The sequence below is a fragment of the Pteronotus mesoamericanus genome, unplaced genomic scaffold (assembly GCF_021234165.1).
Source record: "Pteronotus mesoamericanus isolate MK-2021 breed Mesoamerican mustached bat unplaced genomic scaffold, CSHL_Meso_final contig_25, whole genome shotgun sequence".
NCBI lineage: Eukaryota > Metazoa > Chordata > Mammalia > Chiroptera > Mormoopidae > Pteronotus > Pteronotus mesoamericanus.
The window spans coordinates 27,806,620-27,831,091 of record NW_026555105.1 but is presented as its reverse complement, the minus strand read 5'-3'; the positions used below and the strand labels follow the sequence as shown (position 1 = coordinate 27,831,091).

The 24,472-nt window shown below is 41.2% G+C and overlaps 1 protein-coding gene across 2 annotated transcripts in view; it reads right to left on the bottom strand.

Moving 5' to 3' along the window:
• The window catches only part of PLCB4 (phospholipase C beta 4), a 392,492-nt gene extending 371,718 nt beyond the window's left edge, over positions 1-20,774 (bottom strand). For both annotated transcript variants that reach the window (XM_054574035.1, XM_054574037.1), the window contains exon 1: positions 20,635-20,774. The gene's annotated coding sequence lies outside the window, so the exon portion shown is untranslated. The remainder of the gene's footprint in view (positions 1-20,634) is intronic.
• Positions 20,775-24,472: the final 3,698 nt, after the last annotated feature.

The following is a 24,472-nucleotide window of genomic DNA, read 5'->3' as shown; positions in this document are numbered from 1 at the left end:
GTCACCCTGTATTTGTATGACTTAGAAATGATACAAAATAAATCTAGAGTCTAAGGCTATAGTTCCTCTCAGAAATCAACGGCCCCTCCATCTGCAGAGTACACACAAGCACTGTGGCTTTCATGTCATGCTCACAGAATGTATGGCACTAAGATCTTGGAACCCTGGACAGTTGTGGGCTTACAAATACACACAAGGTAGCAGATCTATTGAAGCAATTTAAAATAATAGACTCATTTGAACCAAAAGGGGAAAAAATCTACTATAGAAAGAAAATAACAAATCCATTTCTGCCATAGAATCCTCACACTTTTTTACTGAATAAATAATACCCTTTGAGGTTGATGAAAACCTTAGTGAAAATATTTATTCAGTAAACATCTTAATGAAATAAACTGTAATGACTCCAAAGAAACCTAATTTAACAACTTCATAAATTGTCGTGGAAATAAACAGACTCACCACCCGCGAAACATTTGGCTATTATTTGTATGCAATATGTGCAATCTCTAATGTACGTGCATAGATGAAAACATTAACCTCAGTGTTTTAGCCTAAACATGAGCCTCTTTGCTCTGCCACTTCAGGTTAACCTTCCAGCGATTTTTAAACAATCTGACATTTTTTGCAAGTTCTTGTTTCTATAAGGATAGCTATCTAATACCCATTTTCTTAAAAAACACCTGAAAAATGTGTTACAAGGCAAACTTATTTGGAGATAGTTATGTGATAAAGCATGTTTCCATTTTTCTCTCTTTTTTCTATTAGTTATCTATTATTTTTAAATTTTCCATACACAGATTTTTGGGGGGAAAAATCATGAGTTAGTAAAAGGACATCAAGTCTTTTCTCATAAAATGTCTTAATTATCCCTAAGAAAATAAACATTTTTTTCTTACCTAATCCATTTGAATACTTTCCCATGACACAGAAAAAAAAAATAGTATTCTCAATTATGTAACACCATAGCACTCATAGTTACTGTTCTATAAAGTTATTTTTCCACGTGGTAACTCTCCCCCTAAGACTAAGGATTCTAAAAGATGGGCTTCATAATGAAAGAAACAGAATGAAGATACTTTTACAAAGACAGTATCTGATACTATTTAAAGTAGAACTCTGTACAGAACTTCTCCTTTTAAAAGCTATGGCTACAAGCTTCAAGCTTTCTACCAGATCAGGACTCCTTCATTGATGCTTACCTTGCTTAAAGTATACACCGCCCCAAAATAGGCCAAAAACATTTATATCCCCCCTTGCATTTGACCCCACAATCAGACAGACACTGTCCTACTGAGAAAATGACATATTGAAGTCCACATGAAATTAACAGCCAAAGGCAGCTCCAGGGCTAGAATTAAAAACAGGCTTAAGTGTTAAAATACCTCTTTTCTTAGGCCATAGCTCACTTTCCTTATTTCTCTTTCTGTCTCTTAAAGTAATTCTTAACTACTGACTAAGGCTCAGAAAAATTACCCAAAAGTCTACTCTACAAATAAAGTTTGAGAAGTTATATTTAGCAGATTGCTGATTATATTGGACACAATCTTGGTACAGCTTCCTACATACAAAGTCTGGCCATGAAAGGGAATTCTTTTTAGTCTTTAACAGAAAAATAAGTGAGCTGATTAAATATAGATCAAAAACAGTTCTGCCATGAAAAAAGAAAAACAGTTTTTTATGACTTGTAGAAAAAAATGTAGCAATAAACAAAAAGTAATCTGGTGTTTTTCATTCTGGCCTGTAATGGTTATCTATTTATGATTAGATTAAGGGTACTTCTGCTGCTTTCTTTGTGTTTTTCAGTTATTCTCCAATATTTTTAGCATAATCATGTAATACTTTTATAAACTCCAGTTATTTGTTAAATCTTAAACACTACTGAGATATACTCTCCTTTTTATTTACATAAATCACTACTGTGTAGTGAACGGTAACACATTAATATGTTTTAAAAATTATTGATAATTAACTGCAGTCAAAATTAAATTCCGAACTTTAAAACAACTTCTTATACTATCACCTATAGATTATAATACGAAGTCATATTAAATATTTTAAGGTTACTTTCTCCTTTAAAATAAACTGACCAGCCCTGGCTGGTGTGGCTCAGTGGACTGAGCGCCAGTCTGTGAATCAAAGGGTCACTGATTCAATTCCCAGTCAGGGCACACGCCTGGGTTGTGGGCCAGGTCCCCAGTAGGGGCGCTTGAGAGGCAACCACACATTGAGGCTTCTCTCCCTTTCTTTCTCCTTCCCTCCCCCCCCCCTTTAAAAATAAAGAAATAAAATCTTTAAAAAAATAAAAATAAAATAAAATAACCAATGAACTGATAAACATATTTTATATTCATTTGTATCTGCTCCAAAAATTAGGAAAACACCCTGCTTCTTGTTCTAAACCAATCTCCTTTATCCATGCTATTTATTCTTTGTAACTCTTAAAATATATTTGAGGTAACCCCGTCATATGTCATCGCTTTCTCTGACAGCTATATCGGGGCTATAAATATACTGGAATGTGTGTATATGTACATTGTATTTGTACTTAGTATTTCTCATTACTGTGATGGGAGATTATAGAGTGTGGAAGTTCACAAGTTACAAATGTAGCTGAAAGTATAACACTTATCTACGCATCTTGCCATTGAGCCAATAATTGCGATATTCTCTTAAGTAGAAGGGGAAGTCTCATATTGTTTCAAATTTTCAGCCTAAATCTCAATGCTAAGGACAACAGCTGATGGGCTCCTTTCACCTGACCTCAGGACTTGCTACACATGGCCAACCAGTCCAGAGGCCACCTCTGCAGTCCATGCATGAGAAGAACTTGCATTGCAGAAGAAACTTCTTCAAAGAGAATTTTCAGTAGAGAGCAGTGATTCCCTTTCCTTCCCTTTCTATCAGCTCAGAACAAATGCCTAAAACAACCCTTCACACCTTGGGGATCTCTGTAATGAAAGAGGTTGTTAGTCTATTTCCTGGCTAGTTGCTTTTCTCCTGCGGAACCTCATAACCTACTCTGTCGGACATATATGAGTCTGGAGCCTTCCAGCCTCATGGATGCTGCCTGCAATAGTAGAATAAGTCAACTGAGCCTCAGTAAAAGCAGAAATGGGCTACACTTCAGTTTAATGGTGCTAACATGTGAGTTTTCCCATGGAGAATAGTGAGGTTGGAATGAGCCTGAAAGGTCTCCACCCAAATGGGCTGTCTGGAAAGGCACTGAGGAACATCCCAGTGATACACCATCAGAGGACAAGAGCTGAAGGTCATGAGTGGTTATCCAAGACTTGCACACATCCAATAATGGCATGGTGTCAATGAACCCAGCACAAGGTCACCAAAGAACCCATCAGGATATGTATGAGAAAGAGCTGGCCACAAAAACACTGCCACCAGCTACGTGTAACAGCCCTGGCCCTTTGCTGACTCCCGACAACTCTGGAGAAGCCAGAGACATTGGGTAAAAGGAGGAGCAGAGAGAAGAGTTAAACTAGAAATGACCTTTCTTCCTTACTGATGATCACTAAGCCAGGGGTCAGGCTGGACGAAGGAAAACAGGAGAGCCCATAAACTGGCAGGAAAATGAAGTTTTAATTTATACTCTACCAGTTTTCCCAATATTTGAAAATTAGACTGTTCCAATACTTTAAAACAGCTCAAAAGCCATGGGATCTGCCAAAAATAATAAGTCAAAGTAAAAGTGGGAGGAGAATAAAGCTATATAAAACTGTTTTCTGTTTGTGTCTTATTAAGAGCAACTCATTCAGGAAATTAGCTACACTAATATCCAACCTATACAAGATGATCTTATACAGTTAAATCAGAAAGAGAAGATATAGAAAATCAAAATGAGAATTTAACATACCTTCTAAAACTAACTCCAGAAGACTGTCAGAATAGATTAATAATAATTACTATCATTTTAAAAAGCAGCCCTGGCGGGTGTGGCTCAGTGGACTGAATGAAGGCCTGCAGGCCAACGGGTCACTATTTCGATTCCCAGTCAGGGCACAGGCCTGGGTTGTGGGCCAGGTCGCCAGGAGCGGGTGCGTGAAAGGCAACCACACATCGATGTTTCTCTCCCTCTCTAAAAATAATAATAATAATAACAATAATAAAATAAATAAAGTCTTTTTTAGAAAAAGAAGAATACACTATTCACACTACAAAGGGACACACTTTAAATTGAAACACAAATTGGGTGGAAGAAAGGAAAAAGTTACATCATGCATGTTAACAGTAAGCAAAAGACAAGCTGAACTGGCTATATCAATATAATACAAATAGACTTCAACACAGGAGATATTACTACAGACAAAAATGAACACTTCATTGATAGCAAAAGGGTAAATCAGAAAGAATTATACAAGCCTAAGCCCTTCACCTGAGACAATAAGCAAATGGCTCAGGGACACTTAGTCAGCTAGAAGAAACTCCAACTACACGCCTAAAAATCGGAATCTCCCAATTCCCTTTTCAGAGCCTTTTTCATAGAACCAGTATCCCTAATCTGAACTCATTTTACACAAAAGTTCAAGTGCCTAGTAAAGATCAGGCATTCCACCAGGTACTTTCATTTGGGAAATTGATGGTTTTGACCATGTAGGTTGGTTGCTTTCATGTTCAAACCATCAACTTCTCAAATGAAAGTACCTGGTGGAATGCTTGATCTTTACTAGGCACTTGAAATAGCTGGTTTCCTTCCCAATATACTTGAGAGAACTTCACAAAGTTATTTTCCCTGTGTCGGATCCTCAGGCATAAAATATATCCTTTTCGATCTAGATAGAATGAGTTTTGGATAATCACTTTTTCTTCCATTGTGTCAGCTTTGCTCAACTCTTTGCAAGGTCATATGGTCTAAGTAAGTAAAGCAGACAGGGTAAAAATTTCAATGATAATTGAATTCATATCACCTCTTACACTCCAAAATGAGTCATGCAATGGACACATTTTATACCATCCCTCCAAAAAAATTTCAAACATGTCATTTTCTTAAAAGGATGAAACATATATTTCTCTAGATGCTGTGGTTATAACAAAGAGTTACAGCCTCCATACCGAAAGCCCATCCTTCAGTTTAGTTAAGGATTCTTCAGAAAATGAACTCTTAGTCTTTGCTATATAAAGCCAACTCCTATATAAGATGTTCACATATCTTAACAATTTTCTGGATTATTTTATTTTGTTATTGAGGATGTTACAGGAATAGGCATTTACAATCACAAAGTGTCTAGTCAACTCTCCTAAATGTCAAAGTTATAGTCAAGGTCAACATATTTTCAACCCAGGAAAGGGGGTGTCAGAAAGGTAGATAGATACCCCCGTCTGCCTCACTATAACCACATGAAAATTAAGAATAAGACAAAAATTGACAATCAATGTTAAGAAATGCATTGCTTAACTACCAATTTTAGAAAGAGCAGAATGCATACAAATCCAAAATAGAATGCACAAAACCATGAAATAAAATAGAATAACATCATGGGGACAGTGTCCCCATCTTACCTAATCATTTTAGGACACATTTAAGAGCCTACTATGTGTTGGCTACTGTATAAATCTGATTTAAAAATTGAGAATGAGTTATGATTGCTTGAAAGAGCCAAACGGCTTAAAATCAGTTTATATGAGGTCCCTGATATTTCACGCACATACATAAAGGCATCTCATTGCCTTGACCCATTCTATACTATGTAGCTATACTGGGTTCTGTGTAGAGCGTTTTAAACAAAATATAGCACATCTAAACTAGCAAATTTCTGTGTGGTTTAAGAAGCGTGTGCTATCCTGTTACAAAAGCACTAAATCAAGCAAAATACTATATAGCACTTAATTAAGGTCTCCACACAAAAGAATATTAGAGGAAAAAAAATCACCAACTACCTAAAAAGACTTTAATACATTTCCTAGACTACTTAAAAATTACCTTAGAAATTGAAAGGTAAGAAAAAAGAACCAAAACCATCTTTATTTTGTTTAAAAAAAAAAACTTAGCCCAGAACTTAGACTGATAACAGAGAAATTCAATATGTGCATATAACTTATCAAATTATAAAAGAGGCAATGACTCAAGTTCATAATTATGGGAAATGATTTAAGCCCATTAACATGAAATGTTTCAACTCCGTAAAGGAAGATGTAAAACTAACATAGGTAGGTAGGTAGGTAGGTAGGTAGGTAGATAAGCTAACTAAGGATATACATGATTTACCTAATCACTGTGTATAAACAGAGTTATGAAATTTCAATGAAAGCAAGTACCCTGTAAGTTAAGACAACTCAAATCAAATATATAGGAATATACAGTCAAATATATAGAAACATGTTAAAATACGAAAATTATTGTTTTTGAAATGCTAAAAGAACACATGTGATTTTTATCATTATTCTAGGTCTTTGCCTCAGTAAGACTGCTTTTAGCTGCATGTCCAAGAAACCCCACTGTATCTGTCAGCTCAGGCTGCCATGACAAAATGCCCTGGACTGGGTGGCTTAAACAGCTCTGGAGGCTGGAAGTCCAAGACCAAGGTGCTGACAGGGCTGTTTTGGGGAGCGCTCCTCCCCGGCATGAAGACAGCCACCCACTGGCTGTGTCCTCACATGGCATTTCCTCAGGAGCCATGCTCCACCCCTGGTTCTCTCTCCTGCATCCTATAATATCTGTTTCTTGAAAGGACACCAGTTAGATTGGATTAGGTCCCACTCAAACAGCTTCATTTTAAATTTATTTATCTCTTTAAAAGCATTAATCCCCAAATACAGTCACATTTTGAGGTAGTGGAGGTGAGGGCTTTCACAGGAATTTTGGAGGGGCACAATTCAGTCTATAACACCTATTGAAGGTACTTACTCAAACAGTCACTCCTGTTTCTCAGTTAACAAGAAAATCATAGGTAAGCTGATCATGGCTGATGAAGCCACTGAAGTCAGTCATCAGAAGGCTGGGCACCCCGCCTTCCTGCTCTGGCCTCCTCAGTGCATAGCTCTCACTGTCACAGCCACAGGATGGTGGCTGCCGGTCTGAGGAGCATCGTGCCCAGGTTCGAGGCAGGAAAGGAAGAAATCAGGAAGAAAAAGAAAGGTGTCTCTTTACATCTCACTGGCCAGACCTGTGCCACCTGGGCACTCCTGGCTGCAGGGCGGGCCAAGGAGGAGGGTATTTTAAAGTGGACACATGGGTGTCCTGAACCAAAATCAGAGCTGCATGAAAAAGAAGAGAGGGGAAACTTGGTTCCATGCGTGTCACTGACCAGGGATGTCGCTGGAGAGATTCGGAACCCAGATCTATAGTTTGAATCCTGTCTATACCACTGATCAACTGTGTGACCTTCAGAAAATGCTTTCATGACTCAGTTTTCTGAGTATTAAATGACGGCAATTATGCCTGGCCTGCAGAATCACTCAGAGAATTAAACAGGGCTGCACTCGTTTCTAAGGCCCAGGGGCACATTACCCAAGCCTAAGGGATGCTGGGTTTGGGGCCTAGTCTCTCAGTAAATCACAACATTCTAAAATTCACCAAGTCACCCTGTAAAGACTCCAAAATATCAAAGCACGGACGTCATTTCTTTACCATGTGACTTTTTATGTTTCCCCATCCACAGGGTGGCCTGGGAGCCCACAGACTACTGAGAGACAGACAGACAGACAGACAGACAGAGGCTTCCTCTCTGATGGTCTGACACCAGACGTGAGGCAGGAAGCCCTGACACCCTAGCATTTGTGCTCCTTGCATTCTAGGAGTAAATGGGGAGGGATTTCTCTTGAGACAGTTGAGACCAGAAACCCTACTCAGAAGTGAAGTACACCTTCCAGGTGAGATAAGCCTTCACACCTCTCCAACAAAGCTGGAAAAGCCTTGCTTGAGTAAAAAGGGAAACAATTCTAGGTTTTTAAAAGGAGTTGACCTCTCTTAATGAGGAAGTGGGTTCCTCCTGGTTCTCAGTCTTGATGTAAAACCTGTTGGCCTGCCATACTTACACATTCAAGCTGGGAAAACAAAAATTAACATGTAGCAGAGGAAATCAGGAGAGCCTGGCACAATGAGAGTCACTTTCAGGATAGGTGTTAATATCCAAATCATCTTTGCTTTTAAGTTCCCTCCTTTCCTTCTGGTTGCTGCACAAGAAAGCTCTGCATGTTACTTACGACAGATGGAAGAGGAACTTTAACCAGTTACTTAGAAATTCTTTCAAAGGGAATAAAAAAATGGACAGAATGAGGCAAGACTTAAGATTCTCAGAGGACCTCATAGGTCCACAAAGACTAAATAAAAGGAAATAGTCTCTGTCTGTATTTCCAAAGTGCTATTGTGGAATATTATCTCAATAACTGCAATAACTAAACTATAATCCTTCTAAATGTTGTCTCCATTCAAGTTTGAATAATGATATATCTAATAATTAACATACTTAGCCAGCAGTTTTTCAACACAAAGTTAAAAGAAATTTGCTACATTAAAAGGATGCCAATTGTGAAGAAGAAACCTCTTAAACACAACTGACATGCCAAGTCTGGGGAGGAGGGCACAATAAAGGCTGTCACAGTCATTATTTTCATAAGATTCAACTGACATCAGGAATAAAATGCTCCCTTTTACCTTGGGAATTAAAACATGCTCTTAAAAACAATATTCAGCAGAATATATTCCTTCAATTAATAACACCTCTCTTGCTTTCTCTATTTGGCACTGATATATTCACAGGTCATTTCAAAAATAAAATGCTAAAAGAAAATAATACAGAGCATTTTTATATTACCCAGAGTCCTACTTAATAAAATAATCTGATTAAATAAGTGCTTTTTTGCTCTACATATCCAGCCAAGTTTGAAATAAGGAAATGTCTCTGATTCAGAGTTCTAACACACTGTAAGAAAAATAAGCATAACTTGATTAAAATTGAACTCATAAACAGAAAAAAACTGTGAGAGTGTGCCCATCAGGAATCAATGGTAAAGTAATCTTTAGAAGAACGTCTCATCTGGCCCTAGTTTACTAATAAATTACAGTATCAGAATTTCTGTTAGCACAAATAATGAATATAGAGTTTTCAAATTAATGATCATCTTTCCAAATGGATCACTGTGCTACTTCCCAGGGACCAGTGTAAATAATCATAGAATACTTTTTCCCCTCCGTAATAAGTCTGCAGATGGCTTCAATTTATTAAGCATGGCACCTCTTCTTGCTTATTCATCAAACTGCTCTCCTAATGTGCCCGGTCTGCAGAATTGCAATAATGGCATTTAGTTATTCATTCATTTAAGACACATTAATTTAGTCCCTAATATCCAGCAGATTCTCCCCTTCCCTGAGAAAGTCGTACTGCAGCGAATATTTGTACACCATTCAACAGGAGGGCTGAAGTGGGGCCTGCAACCTGGAGCTGAAGTCAAGGAAGGCTCTGTGGAGAAAACGGCCACTGCGCAAGGTCTGTGAAGGCCTGTAGGGCTCAGCCAGTTGAAGAAGGTTAAGTGCAAAGTCAGCAAAGGCACTGTGGCCACAGACTTTATGTTCTTGGAATTTTAATATAGCTTAGTATAGGTGACGCAACTAAAGGATTTAAAACTTCATTGTAGTAATTCAGCCATGGATGGCTTATATTTGGCAAGTTAGAGAAACTGAATTAAGTCTTAAAAGCAATAGGGAGTTGTTGAAGCATTTCAGAAGTAATGCTATAACAAGGTTTGTTTGGTGCAAATTACTTTAGCTGAGTATGAAGAATGAAGTAAAGGGGCAAAGATGTAAACTTATAAAGTAGCTCTTTATTTGTCCGTCTCTTCTGTAAACCCCTGAGGACAAGAGCCCTTGCTGGCTATTACGGTACCTTATACTGACTTAGTAACCAACAAAATACATGACTGGTAGAAGGAATGAGAAAGAGAGTACAACAGGGAAACTGACTGAAAGGCCCTGGAACAATCAAGGCATGGAACAGGAAGGGCACAAATTTAGGCAGTGGCAGGGAACAGGAGTGAAGGGGAGTGAATGGAAATGCAAGATATTAATGGATAGATGTAACAAATCGGTGACTGTTGCCTGAACATTTAGAACCCAGGATGAGACATAGGTTTGCAGTAAAGTTGAGAAGAACTTCTGTTTTGGACACACTGATTTGAACATACCCACAGAACTTCAATGTGAAGATTCTAGCAAACAACTAGATATAACAAGTGGTCAGGGATATAGGAACATGAGTGAACAGGTGGTTTTACGAATGGTAGAAGTGGATAAATTATTTCATGCAGAAAGAGTCTATAGGGTGCGAAAGTCAAGAACAATGTGAAGACCTCCCAAAAATACCATGTTAATGACTGGGTGGTAGTGGAGAGGTTTGTGAAGCTCTGCCCCTAACATATGAAACCAATATAGAATGGACAAGAAAGCTCTCGCAGTCAGGGACTTCAGGGCCCTAGCAGGGTAATAACAAAAATGAATTAATCTAGTGCAATCCCTTCCGGCTGGAGAAGTGATGTGATGTCCCCACAGCCACCAATGCAGGGAATTTGCACAGCAGCAGTTTGCAAATAGCTACTGTCTTGGTTTCTTATCCCATAAAATTTGAGGATAAGAAGAGATGAACTCTAATATTCCTTTCAGCAGTATGAGTTTATGATTCTAATCAAGTTTCATTGCTTGTTCATTCAGGACAAACCAAACAGAGCAGTCTTCACCTTTTCAAACAACAGGGCCAAGAAAAAAAGAGAATAAATAAGCCTGAAATCTGGGAATCTGACTGCCATGCTGAACAAATGGGAAAATACAGCTTGTTCATTCCTACTTGGTGATGCTAATGATTCTGTTAAATTGACTTCTTTGAAGGAAAATTACTGTTAATAACCTTAATTTCCTCCTAGTCTCACCCCCTGGGTACCTGACATTTTAGATAAAATATTTTCATAAAATATTAAAGGCAAAGAAATTATATCTTAGGTATCCAACATCATGTTGACAGGCTTTATGAATCCCTTCTGCCTCTTCTGTCTATAACTTACACTTTTGGTTTTTTGGTAAATACATAAAGCTTCTCATTCTACGCATTTCCCAAGAAACACAATCCATTCCAAATAAATATTATTTAAAAAATTTTAAGTTACTCTAAGACCCACCACAAATATTACTGATCCCAGACACGTGGCGCTATAGAACATTCCCAACTTCAATTTCAATTTAATCATCGTAGCTGCAGTTTTCCTTTCCTCATCCACAAAACCAGACCATAGGCTTCACACCCTGACTTGCCCTCTCACGCACGCACACCTCTGCTTTGGAATGGCAGATGAGTGGAGTCCGCTATCTGCCTCCCCAAACCTGTTTGCCACCCTTCCCCACCCCTGCATCCTGACCCTTGCCCTCTGGCTTCTGTCTGGATTTAGCTAATGGAAGGTACCAGCCAGAGTTTGAGGGGCAAGAGGACAGTGAGGTAGGCCCACATATTCCCCTGCTGTCTCCCTGCAGAGACACGACAGGTCGTGTCTCCCTACAAAGGGCACAGCTCTGTGGGACAGCCTTTTTTGACTCCCCATCGTTGCTATGTCCATGCACCCTGGTTGTGTTCCCTACACACCCCCACACCTTCTAAAGGATCCTTTGCTAAGCCCTCCTCAGAGGACTTGGTCTACACATGCTATCTGTTCCCCGGGAGGGCCCTGAATGGCACATCGGTGATCAGGTAGGGTCCTCCACTGTGGCTTTCACGGACATTTTCAAAGGAAATCATTTGTAAACTGTAGAACACTATAACATTTCCATGAGCAAAACCTAGTATAGACTTTCTTGAGTATGCAACATTTCATTGCCAAGGAAATATGACTGAATCCTACCATATTTCTACAATTCACAGTGTGCTGTAAAAATAAATATGCAGAAGGCATACAATCAGAATCTCAATGTCGTTGCCAACCAAACCAGAATTTTTCTTAAAAATGGATGTCTGGAGAAGTAGAAGAAAGAAACAAATCCATCTTTGAGAACAGAAACAATATTTCATTCTCTGCTCTTTATCCATATCGAGATTTACTAGTGGTGATTCCAAATCTTTCAAGAGATATCACAAAATTCTAAAACTAAAAAGACTAATAATTATTCATTTCATAGTTTGATAGCAACTATAGTTGTCAAAGTTGTCACTTCTGAAAATAGTTGGAAATCAATGACCTAGATTTTCTGTATTTTTCCTTCTACCTTTCTAAATGAAAATGCAGTATAATTTCTAATTTATATAGCCCTTTGTCTGTATATCACTTCTAAATATCATGAAAATTTACTTCGCTTATCTATTAAATAGTAAAACTCAATAAAATAGCATTATCTCTAAACCTTTTCAATCTCTAAGTAGAAAGTAAAAGATTCTTAAATAATTAAGTATTTGGAAGTCTAAAGCTATAAATATACCTGGACAGAATTTTTAGCAATGAAATTAACTTGATTTTCCCAGTTCATTATCAGCCTCTGTTGGCTGTGCAAAGCCTCACTTCTTTGACCACATATTCAAGGGTGCTTATGACATGTCCCAGCGTGAGGGGACCACATTTTCACAGCTTACCAAATTGATTAAAGTACAGGCTTTCACCTTTGATTCTACAAGATCTCTCTTTGCTAAACAGTTTTCAAATTAGGCTCTTAAACGGTAAATTCTTTTTGATTAAGTATTGTATTTTCAAAGAATTTTAAGGACAGAGACTGTTTCTAAAGTCACTTCCTAATGTACTGTATATAAATGAAATCTGATTGAATTAGTAAAGCAACGTAACAATGTGGGACATGCTTCAATTAGAGGATATGTTCATAATCTGAGGTTCCACGAGATAGAAATTTCATGGTGAACTTTTTTAAAGGCAGTTTGGCAGTGCTCTCTCGAGACGTAAAACGTGCGTATCCTTTCGACCAAATAATTCTCTTTCTATGAATTAAGCTACAAGAAGTTTTCACACATGTGCCCAAAGATCTAGGTACAAAGATATTCAATCTTTCAGTTTGCAACACAGAAAACAGGAGAATGGCTGAATAAAATATGGTACATCGATATTACCAAATTTTGCATAATGTTAGGAAGAAAAAGATAACTAGTATACTGACATGAAAAGATCTCCATAACATACACTCATGTGGACAAAAGCAGGTTCTAGAAAAATGTATACAGTATGATCCAGTTTATGTAATAAGGACAGTATAGATGCTTATATATGTAAATGCATAGAAAAAGAAGAGGAAGAAGGCACTCTAAGCTGTTGCCAATGGCTATATGTGGGTATGGGTGTAGGTGGGAAAGAGTATTTTACATTTTGCTTCTGTATTTTTGCATTATCATTTCGATGGGAACATTAATGTACCATATACATCATTGTAACCAATGAAAATTTAAAATTAATAGAAATTCTAGGGGCCTGTGGTACTATGTCCAGTGACAGTGCATCAGCGGATGTGAGAGAAATCCATCCAAACCCCACCTGGAAAGGAATTTCAATTTCACGTGATCCAATGGGACATCTTATTTAAGAGCCAAAAGGAAAATGCAGCTGTTAAGTAACTGCACATGGAAACCCTAACCTGCAGGAACAGATCTACATTGTACGTGTCCGAGACAAAAACAGCAACTACCAAAAGGCAATGAGGACGTTCTTGGACTGGTTAGACTTCTAATCAGTGACATAGGCACGAAACCCTCCACGTCCCCATAATTAAAGTCACCCACTTCATACTTAAGTGTCCTTCAGTGGGCACCATGAAGTAGAATAGAAAACCAAGTTCTGCCTCCCTCAACTTTGTATATCTCCTAACCTCTTAGAAAAATGAAGGTGGAGACAAACAGGCAGAAATGCAAAATCTAAAATTCACGTGCACTGTAAGTAAATGGCCACAACAACCTTTGTAAGAATTTAACAGGAAAAACCAAAAGTGTGAATAAAGAAGACATCATGCTTACTCACAGGTGAAACTACTGACATTTTCTAGTACACAGTATTTCCAAGCACTTACAGTTGACAAAAGGCTCCAAACGGGAGCTCATGGACCAAATTCATTCCCTAACTGCAATTTGTTTGGCTGGCCACCCCATGGGCTGGCACGTTTGTTTTATTTTAATTATTCCTAAACATTTTAAAATAAGATCTCACACTTAAATAAACCTGGATTTCCTGCTTCTCTTGAAAATGTAGCGGTGCTGGCAACTCTGAGCCCCATGCCCACCTGACAGAAACCTGTCAGACCTTCACGGCAGGTGCTCCCAGGGAAGGGGCAGGCTGGCACTTTGATGGCCACAGCAGCCCCACCGCTCCCTAAGGTCTCGGACACCTGGGCGGCCGCATGCTGCTTACCTGACCTTTCAAGAAATCAGAGTGTGCCACACCCTGATGGAAACCATGAGGAACCTCATCGCGCAAAAGCTGGCCCTCCAGAAAACACATCCTTTTCTGGGCTCCCCCAGAGTAGCACTCAGTAACTTTCCTCACCCAGCCTCCTGGCTCGCGCAACTGCAGAAACCAAAGCACCTAGAATTCGATGAGGACGCGTGGCTGTATCCTCAACTTCCTGTTTCAATCCCATTTCACAGCAGAATTGCCAGAAGCTTCTCAGTCATATCTCGGCCCAGTCCCTTCAAATAATGGTTATAAAACTTTTCATTATACCAAATGTTTCAGCGGCACATACTTTGGTGGCACTTAACACAGTACCAGGGTTAAAAGTTGGAGTTCTAGTGTCGGTCAACCTGGGCTCGAACCTCATCTCTAATTTAAACTCCCGGAAGTAACTTGACTTTTCCAAACCTCAATTTTTCCAAATATAAAATGGTTTTATTAACCACCAAAAAACGCTGTTGGGAGGATTAAATGATGGGGCACATTTTAAGTGTTCAACGGATGTCTGTTGTTTTGTTATTGTTGTTGCTATTACTATATAAAGCAGAGAAGTTCGGTGCTCCGCCTGAGGCCTTCTGGGAACACAGGAACCATGAACTCTCCTACTAAACATCACATTCCCAAATTATCCTAGTGGATGCCTCTTTCCTTCCAGGCCTAAGTGGCTTAGATGGCTTTTTATAAAAACCTACTTGGGAGACACAGGTGCCCTGGGGGTAGCATCTGGCTTACTGAGTTCCATTTCAAAAACTCAGTCACAGAATTTTGAGGCAGTTAGGGATGAGTAAATGTTAGGTCCCTCTGTCCAACTGCAGTGACAGAGTTAGGCAAGTCCAGAGGACGATCTGGCACATCAGAGCGGCTCTAAAAGGTGAGCGAACTTTCTGTACTTGACAGGGGGGCTAGAGCGTCCCTTATTAAAATGTTTATAAGAATTGACAAGCCCACTTAGTATGGCTAGGTCAACGGCATTTGTCCCCAAGGAGGAGGAAAATGGGAGGGTGAGCAGCGATGCTAGTAGTATTCGCAGGAGGACTAATATCAGTTGTAGCAACAGCAGTAGTAACACAGCCAGCATCATTCATGGTTCAGGGCCAGGCACTTTTTGTCCTTTTGGGTTATTCTCCATTTACAGATGGGGCAACTGAAGCTCGGAGTGGATGCCCAGGGTCACCCAAAGAATATACAACATGGTCAAAATTTGAGCTAAGGTCTGGCCAGATTCCAACACCCGCAGGTGTCAGCAACTTTACACTGCTGATAGCAAGCCCAAAGTGCAATGTCCCACTTTCCCGCCCAGCTACCTCCACAAGGAAGTGTTTCTAGAGCAGTTGTCCTCTACCTCAAGCACGTTACAAACCCCCTTTCACTCTGGTGAATCCTATAAACCCTGCTACTCAGCCTAAATTTTTAAATGCATAAAAGCTAGTACAAAGGAAGCCAATTATACTGAAATATCAAAATAATTTTTTAAACTGGACACACGGTAATATACGTGCTTCTTTTTCAACCCATTAAATGCCAAGATCAGCAGTAACTCTAATACCTGTCCTATCATTTGAAAGTAAGTGAAAATAAATATGTAATTCATTTGCCAGCTATATTCATGGACCCACCAAACTCCTGAGGTGAAGAACGCCTGTTCTAAGGACAGAATGAGGTTATCAGTCTGCTGGTCTGTGATCTCTTCTCTCTGGATGTGCTGCTTAAAATTAATTACTTTGAGTTCCTTTCTCCCTCCTGTTCTAAGGAAATGGCTACTTCTTTGTTCCTATCAGGGAGCCAAAAACATCTTTTAACTGTTCTAGAGAAAAGAATGCTTTGAGAAAGGCAACGTATTTTTTTTTTTAATCCTCACCTGAGGACATTTTTTCACTGCTTTTAGGGAGAGAGGAAGGGAAAGAGAAACATTGATGGGAAAGAGAAACATTGATGCGAGAGAGAAGCATGATTGGTTGCCTCCAGAACCTGTCTGGACCAGGGATCGCACACGTCCAGACCTGTGCAGGGGGGATCCTACACACCCCAGACCAGGAACCAAACCTGCAATGTAGGTACGTGCCCGGAAGGGGAATCAAACCCGCAACCCTCTGGTGATCGGACCAACTGAGCCACACCAGCCAGGGTAAGACAGGGTATCTTAAAGTGATGATTTTCCTGGCCCAAGGGCGGCTCAGTAGCTAGAGGTGGAATTTCCTCAGCACACCAAAGGATCATGGGAGAAGAGCTGTGAAGGAGATGCCCAATCAAGGGCATAAGATAACACTATCTTGGGGTCACAGGTTGCGTGACCTTCTCTTTGAAGGTTTCACAGGTAGTAGGCAAGAGAGGTGTTCAGAGAAAATACTTCTTCAGATGTATCCTTTTCAACTATTTTGATTCCAAAAAGAAAAGGAAAGAAAAACTAGAATGGGTTCATGCAGGGAAAATAAAAACTCTGCTGGTCATTCATCTTCCCGTACATAAGGATCTCCAAGCTGCAGTTTGGAAGGTAGGGCATTACTGCTTTTGTCTCCCCTATGAACCTGCGTTCCACCTTCCGCATGTGAAAGCATCCAAAGGCATGAGCTTCCAGCCAGCCTTTTAGAAAGTGGGATTTGGAGGTGGTTGTTGCAAACAAGTGAAATGGCGTTGAGAAAAAAAGTGACTCACTCTGAGGTGATTTTTTTTTTTTAAATAGGCCTAATTCCAATAAGGACTATTTCACTCAACTAATCAATAATGCATTATCACCTGGCTTTACTTCCACTAGGGGTAAAATAAACTCATTTTTACATTTGGTTAGCTAAAGCAGGGGTCCCCAACCTCCGGGCAGCGGACCAGAACCGATCCAGGCCTGTTCAGAACCGGGTTGCACAGTAGGAGATGAGCTTGAATGCAGTGCGCTTCAATCATCTGAAAACCACCCCCCCCCGCCCCCCGCCCACAACTCATCTGTGGAAAAACTGTCCTCCAGGAAACCAGTCCCTGGTGCCAAAAGGGTTGGGGACTGCTGAGCTAAAGAACCACAACCCCTGAATGTACAAAAAAACCTTTATATCATTCTAAGGCATAACTAGATAAGTAATATCACATCTTGAGGAAGTATTTCTCCTTTAAAGGGGGAGGCTTTATCAAAAGAAAAACTATTAAACAGAAAAACAAATATACAGGAAGGTAAGAAAGACCTACACAAGGTTATTATATTTCCGGGATATTACAGGGAAATTGAAAAATGCAGGATGGATAGCACTGAAAATTAAGCAGTGTCCTCACAAACACAGTTAACATTTGCACACCAACAGCAAAACCACAGAAAGTCCCTGCTGTCAACTATTAGCAGTGAAAAGCTATTTATTTCTCCATAGGTGGATATCCTTTTGACAGAAACTAATAAGGCCTACAAGTTCGCATTACAAGGTGAAAAGCAACTATTTTAGAAACTACAGTCTGGTCATGAAATACCAACTATGATCATTAAAGCAGCTCCATTAGTCCTTGACCTCATTCTGCATATCAAATGCAGAAGTTCTTGGTTTCACAGAACTCACTGTGATAGTATATTAAAAACGTAGGTCATCAGTGCTAATAAACATGCTACTTCATCCTTTATACATGTTCACAAGTGACGATAATGTAGCCACAATCTACTAAATAATTTAAGTTTCAAAGAATATTTTTGCTTTCCAAAAAATATCTGTGTTCACTATTAAGTGCATTTGTGGAGAATATGAGAAATACATAATCTTTCTTTCCCATGACTATATCACCTAAATGATCCAAAATGATAAAATTTATTGTCAACATAAGATTTTAAAATTAAAAAATGAAATGAACTTGGCAGCCAATTATTAATATATTTTTAAATAATCCAGAAACATTATTCATTAATTATGACATTTGAGTGTGCAGGCTATATCTGACAGTTTAAGGATAAAAATGCAGACAGAATTAAGAAGCTAAGTCCACTTATAATCACATCCTTTCACAAGTTAGTTAGCAATGTGATCAGTTCAAAAAAAATAACACAGCAGCACTGAAGCTCAATTTCACCTCAGTTTTAACTTGGAGGGAGGGTGGATTAGGGACGAATAGTAGGCAAGCACTTAGTGATCATTTCAATTCCTAATAAATCAAATCCCCAAACGGATTTAGTTGTGTCCTAGGAAAATACCATGATCATTTGGGTTGCCAAATATAACTGTTCCATGTTGTCCAAACCAACAGTATACATTAATCTGAAGACAGTTAGATATGTTCTTGTGATCAGCAAGCAGTATGGGCACAGGCTAGGTCCCTGCTGGGGATGAAATAGCCCAAAGAGATGATATACCTGTTTAAAAACCCATTTCTGCAAAAGCTTTTCAGTAACCCTTAACATTTTTTCAACTCCCGTTTTTCATTATCTCATAATGAAAAAAAAAAAAAAACACCACCTTAAGATTCCACGGCACAGGAGTAGTTTAACATCACTCACATTTTCAGGCATAAAAATATAAAACTTAGAAAAGAGTGTTTTAGAACAAAGCTCTTCTGTGTGGGTGTGCATTTGTAAAATAAAGGTAGCATTATCCCGACAGATATAAATGTGTACCCAGTGATCAAATGGAGTCCTAGAAATTCTGTTTTGACAGTTACTTGCAGAATAGCATTTTCACCAGTGATTAATTCAGAACTGGGTAATCAAAACTACTTTTGGATGGTTGAGCAATAATATAGTTGGAGGGAAGTATAATCGCTAATCAAATACAGGGTACCTTTAGACATGTCATAATATATTACATGCAAAGGGTTACTCATTCTGGCAGCAAAAGTCTCATGTACATAAAAATGACAATTAAAAAATTCTATTCCATTTAAAAAGTGGATTTTTATGAAAACAGGTGTTCTCCCGAGATGGCAATCATTGATTAAACTTCTATAGTTCAAAAGGAAGATGATATAATAAATTAAAACACCAGCTGAAAAAATGTAAGACTGTCCTATGAAAAAACACAGCATTCTAGATTACATAACAGGGATAATGGAGATTAAAGCACAAGCCCCTGTCCAGCTAGATCATTTATTCTTTCCCACGATGCTGTAACTTAGATCACTGAAGTTTGAAGAGTACATAATATTAGGTTCTAACTTAAAGCTCATATTTTTTAAACCAAAAGTCTTGAAAGAAATTAAAAGGAAAATTAAAATTTTACGCAAACACACACAATTTTTTTTTCTGGAGAACACAGTTCCTTAGACACTTTCTTAACCTCCTTGTAGACTGCCCAGGTAAAGTCACCAGTTGCTTTCCTTGGTCCTGTTTACTTTAGGAATCTGATTTCTCTTTAAAGGAGAAACTCAATTCTAACTTAGATATTATACAGCTTGCCTATGTCTGAATGGCATTTTTGCCAGCCACACAGAATTATTAAACGTCTATCTCCACATACACATAATTTATAGACTAATATGCATCACATTTATGGCGAAAATGGAGACCTTTCATAAATGTTTCCATCAAAACTAAATTCAAACACCTGCTTTAGAACAATAGCTACAATCACTGTTGTTGTTTTTTTTAATTGAGGGTCATCTCTCAAATACACACATATTTATGAAAATATCATGGACATTTGCATTTTTCTTGAAAAATTCTAGTTTTATGAGTCTGGACAAAGTTGTACTCAGACATACTTGGAAATAGGCAAATGCCATATTCCCATACGTTACTGCCTACGAAGTCTACAGTCAGAAAGACTGTACTAAATAGACAGGGTCTAATGAGTTAAAGGAAAAGGGAACTTTAAAATTCTGAAAATAAGATCACCTTTAGTCTCCATCACTGGTATGCTTTTAGGAGGCCCGAACATTAACCTCAACGTGGGCTGGCCTGTCAGTGTTGTTTTAAGTGGAAATGGTCAGTCATCTATTATTTTCCCAGAAGAGGTAAGAAGATCCACACGCATACACAATTACATGCGTTGCACAGTGCCAACTATTTCCAACCAAAATAATCACATACACGTCGGGCCAAGCTATTTCTAGTCAGAAGCGGTGAACGCCTGGACAGAGTGTGAGGAAACCCAGCACGCGATGCTTACGGGGCAAGAGGGTAACGGTGGGGACCCCAGCCCCCTGCGCGCACAGGAAGCCTCGCACCCCGCACCTGCACAGACTCCCTGGCAGGGCATCCGGGTGCGCGCGCGCGCGCGTCCGGGACGCAGCCGCCCGGACCAAACAAGCCCGGCGGGCCCCGGCAGGCAGGCGGGCGCATCCTCCGGCGGGACCCGAAATGCCTTTTCCTACCTGTCACTTTGCCTGGAACTGCTGCCGGGGATGCGGCCGCCGCCGCCGCCTGGAGCCCCCGAGTGTGTGCGCGCGTGGGTGCGCGCGTGGGTATGAGATCTTGTTGCCGGTGCAGCTCACTTACTGCTCCCAGCGCCACCGCCCCCTCCCCCCATAAGAGCCGGTCGCCAAGCCCCCTCCCGGAGCTCCCGGCCCCGCCCACCCGCCTGCTCCCGCCCCCCACTCCCGCCTCCCTTCTCCCGCCTCCCCGCCTCCTGGGCGCTCGGTCCGTACCTCTGCGTAGGGCGGGGGTCTCCGAGGGCTCCTCCGCGAAGCGGCGCGTAGCGCCAGCTCTCTTCGCCTGCCTACCTGCCAGGCTTGGTGTGTCCCTGGCTCTCGGCCCCTCCGCCCCTCGGTGGCCCGCCGGTATCCCCCTTCCCAGCCCCCGAGCCTTTCTCCCTGTTCTCGCCTCCCGGCTCCAAAGCCCAAGCTGTCGCCTCGCAGCCCCAACCTGCCCAGGCTACGGAGCATGCCCAGTGCGGCGCGCCCGGGCTGGGCTGGGGGTGGGCAGGGGCCGGGCGGGCCGTCCGGCTGCCGCGAGCCTGCGGGGCGGGGAGGGGGTATTGGTCGGGGAGGAGGGAGCAGCCTAGTGACCCCGGCCGGCCGCCGGGGACGGGTAGTGGGCCCAATTGGGAGAAGGTGGGTGGGGCGTCTGGGGAAGCTGCCCAGCTGCGTGCTACTCGAGGGTCTCCCCGGCCGACCCCCGGACCCAGGACGGCGGCACTTGCCCCAGTCCTAGAGTCGAGTACCCAAAAGGTGTTGTTGGGCGCAGACCTTGTGGGGAGCGGCACTCTCTCCTTGGGAGAGCCGAATCCCCCCAGTGGACCATGGGGCGTGGGTGGATGTAAAGACTGGAGGAGTGTCAGGACTGGCGAAAACTGGTGCCCCGAAGCCTGGGGGCGCGGGGGGGTGTTCACTAATTTGGTTTGATAAACAAAGCGCATACATCGGCATTGTTCTAAACGCTTTTTATTTCTGTAATCCTTAAGTCTTCCAAAACTAGAACTACTGTTATCTCTCCTCTCTCTCTCCCCCGCCTCTGTGTGTGTGTGTGTGTGTGTGTGTGTGTGTGTGTGTGTGTGTGTGTGTTTCCTCTAGGCTTAAAGTGAGCTACAGAGAGATGAAGTGGTTCCAAAAAGTCTTCCCCCAAGTGCAGCCTCGCAACGCAAACCCCGCAGACTTTGGTCCCTAGGATGCTGGGGCGCTGCTCTAGCCAGTTGCCGGCTCACCCCTGCTCTACAACGGCCGCCAGGTGACTCCAAACCACCCTGGCAATCAGACCCTACGGTGTTCATTCTGGCATCGCCCGCCTCTTTGTGTGGACCCTCCCAAAGGGCTGCTCCCGGACTCCCAGGAGGGATCCTTCCTCTCCTCTCCCACCCTTCCTCCTCTCGGCTGGCGGCCACCAAAACCCGGAGACGTGGCACCTGCGCATTGGGGACTGGGGCCATGCTCGCAGCTGAACTGGGCATGCTCAGCCGCCCGTGCAGGTCCGGCTGGCCAGGAGCAAAGAGTGAGGCTGGCCACTCCTGCAGTGTGAAGAATGGAGGGACAATGCATGCGCAAACAATAGTCCGAGCTCCAAAGAGGCAGAGTCAATTGTACGTGCAAAAGACTTGTTCTCCTGACACATCCTGGACTTTTCTAGGCAGGGCAAAGCGGGAAGGGGGTTGGGGAGGGCGGGATCGAAAGTTTACCAATGGGACATCCTTCAACAGGAGAGGGTCCAATGACAACTACGCAGGCTAAAATCTGCAATTTTAGCTGAGACCCGAAACAATTCTTAAGCGGTTGAGCCTGTCTGCCTGTGAGAAAGCCCCAAAAAATAGCCTAGACCAAGTTCCCTTGCCAGGTTGGAAAGGAAATAAAGATCTCAGGGAAAGGCTGGGTGGCTCCTCACTGTTCAGGGGGCTTCAGGATGTGATGATGTTGAGCGATGAAGCCAGGGTGTTATGGCAGCCCTTCTCAAACCATAATGTGCACTCGAATCTGCATTTTTATCTTCTTAAAATGCAGATTTTGATTCAGCAGGTCGGGGTGGGACCTGAGATTCTGCATTTCTAAGCTCCCATGTCATGCTGATGTTACCAGTGTTCAGATCAGACTTGGAGTAGCAGGAGTGCAGGGCCTGTTCTCTGTATTTAAGACAACCATGGTTTAGAAAGGATAAGCCATTTGCCCCAGGTCACACTGCCAGTAAGCAGTGTAGCTAGTTTGAAATCCAGTTCTCCCCAACTTCCTGGGTATGTCTCCTTATTCCCTAACCCCATAGACAGATGGACTAGAAGGTGCCATCTATGCATCTTGACTGTTTTTACCAGTTGAATTTAATTGAGTACATAGTATACCGAAACATATCCCTCAGGGTCTGCTGTGTAAAAACCTCACCAAAACTTATTGGCCTAAAACAACTATGCATTAGCTCACAAGTTTGTGAATCAGCAGTTAAGACTGAAATTAGCACAGCAGTTTGTTTTGGGTGTTTTTTTTTTTTTCTGTTGGTCCATGCATGTAGTTGCAGACATGGGGAGCGTGGAACCTCATCCCAAAGTTAGGATGATAGGGTTCCACTTCCATATTGCTTCATCACATGGTGAGCTCCTGGTCCCCAGCAGCGAGGGAAGACAAGCCCTAATTTTAAGTAGCATATCTCCTTTTGCTAATGTCCTATTGACCAAAGAAAGTGTGGATGAAAAAGGGCCACATGCTAAACCTGACGAGCTCAGGGGAGGCCTGCCCTGACAGCCTTGCAAACTCGGAGACCTAATGTAACCCCAGTGGGTGCTCTGAGGTGAAAAACGTCCTAACTAAAAGCAGGTCATGGCAGGCAGTCTGGTCCTAGGCTGAAATCTTCCCTGCAAAAGTCAATCTTTACCTCACTTGAGCCTGTCTATTGTCTTTTTGCATCTATGATAATATTCCTTTGGAATGTCAAGATGACTTCCCATTTTCCAAACCCCTTGGGCACAACCACCGCATCAGAGCAGAGACCTCGAATCCCCTCCCTGTTATTGTTTTCTTGTTCATTGTTGACTGTTAACTATCCTGTACCCGCCTTTGTAAAAGAAGTATGTGTCTATCATGTTACTTTTTATCCAATCCCAGAGGTCCCCCCGCCTTTTGTTTTCTCCCACCTCCCTAATTTAGCACCAATGGATTTCAGGTTTCACTTACGGTTCTTCAATCCATTGAGGTTTTACTTCCCTGCAATTGTCATCAGTTTGGCTCAAGTAAACTCACAAATGACCACATTCAGATTCAAAGCATGAAAAAAATAATCAACTTCATTTTTTGATGAGAGAAGGTGCAAAATAGAAAGATTGCCTCCCTAATCTACCACTTCCATAAAACTAGCCCTTCTGTCTTAGAGTTCACTCAATATTATAGATTAAGCCTATCTTTAATTTTACAAATTGGTGAACCAAAGCACAGCACTCTTTTGTTGTTAGTGTTAGGACTTTAATATTGAGTTTATTAAGGAAACTCAGTGGGGTAAAAACACTAAATAGCGAGCTTTTTTTCAAAATAATAATTTCAATTGGATTCTGCTAAAGTTCTCTTTCCCTCCATTTAATTACATCTTATACAGTCATTTAGTCAACAAACATTTTTGAAATGCCTTTTTAAACCAGGCACTATTCTTTGCCCAGGATACTGAGGTAAACAAAAGAGATAAATCATTGCCTGTATGAAGCTTAGATGCTATCAGAGGAGACAGACAATGAATAACATATTAAAAGTATACGACATCGATTATTGTTAAGAACTGTGGTGAAAGGAAAGGCAAAAGCTTTCCTGA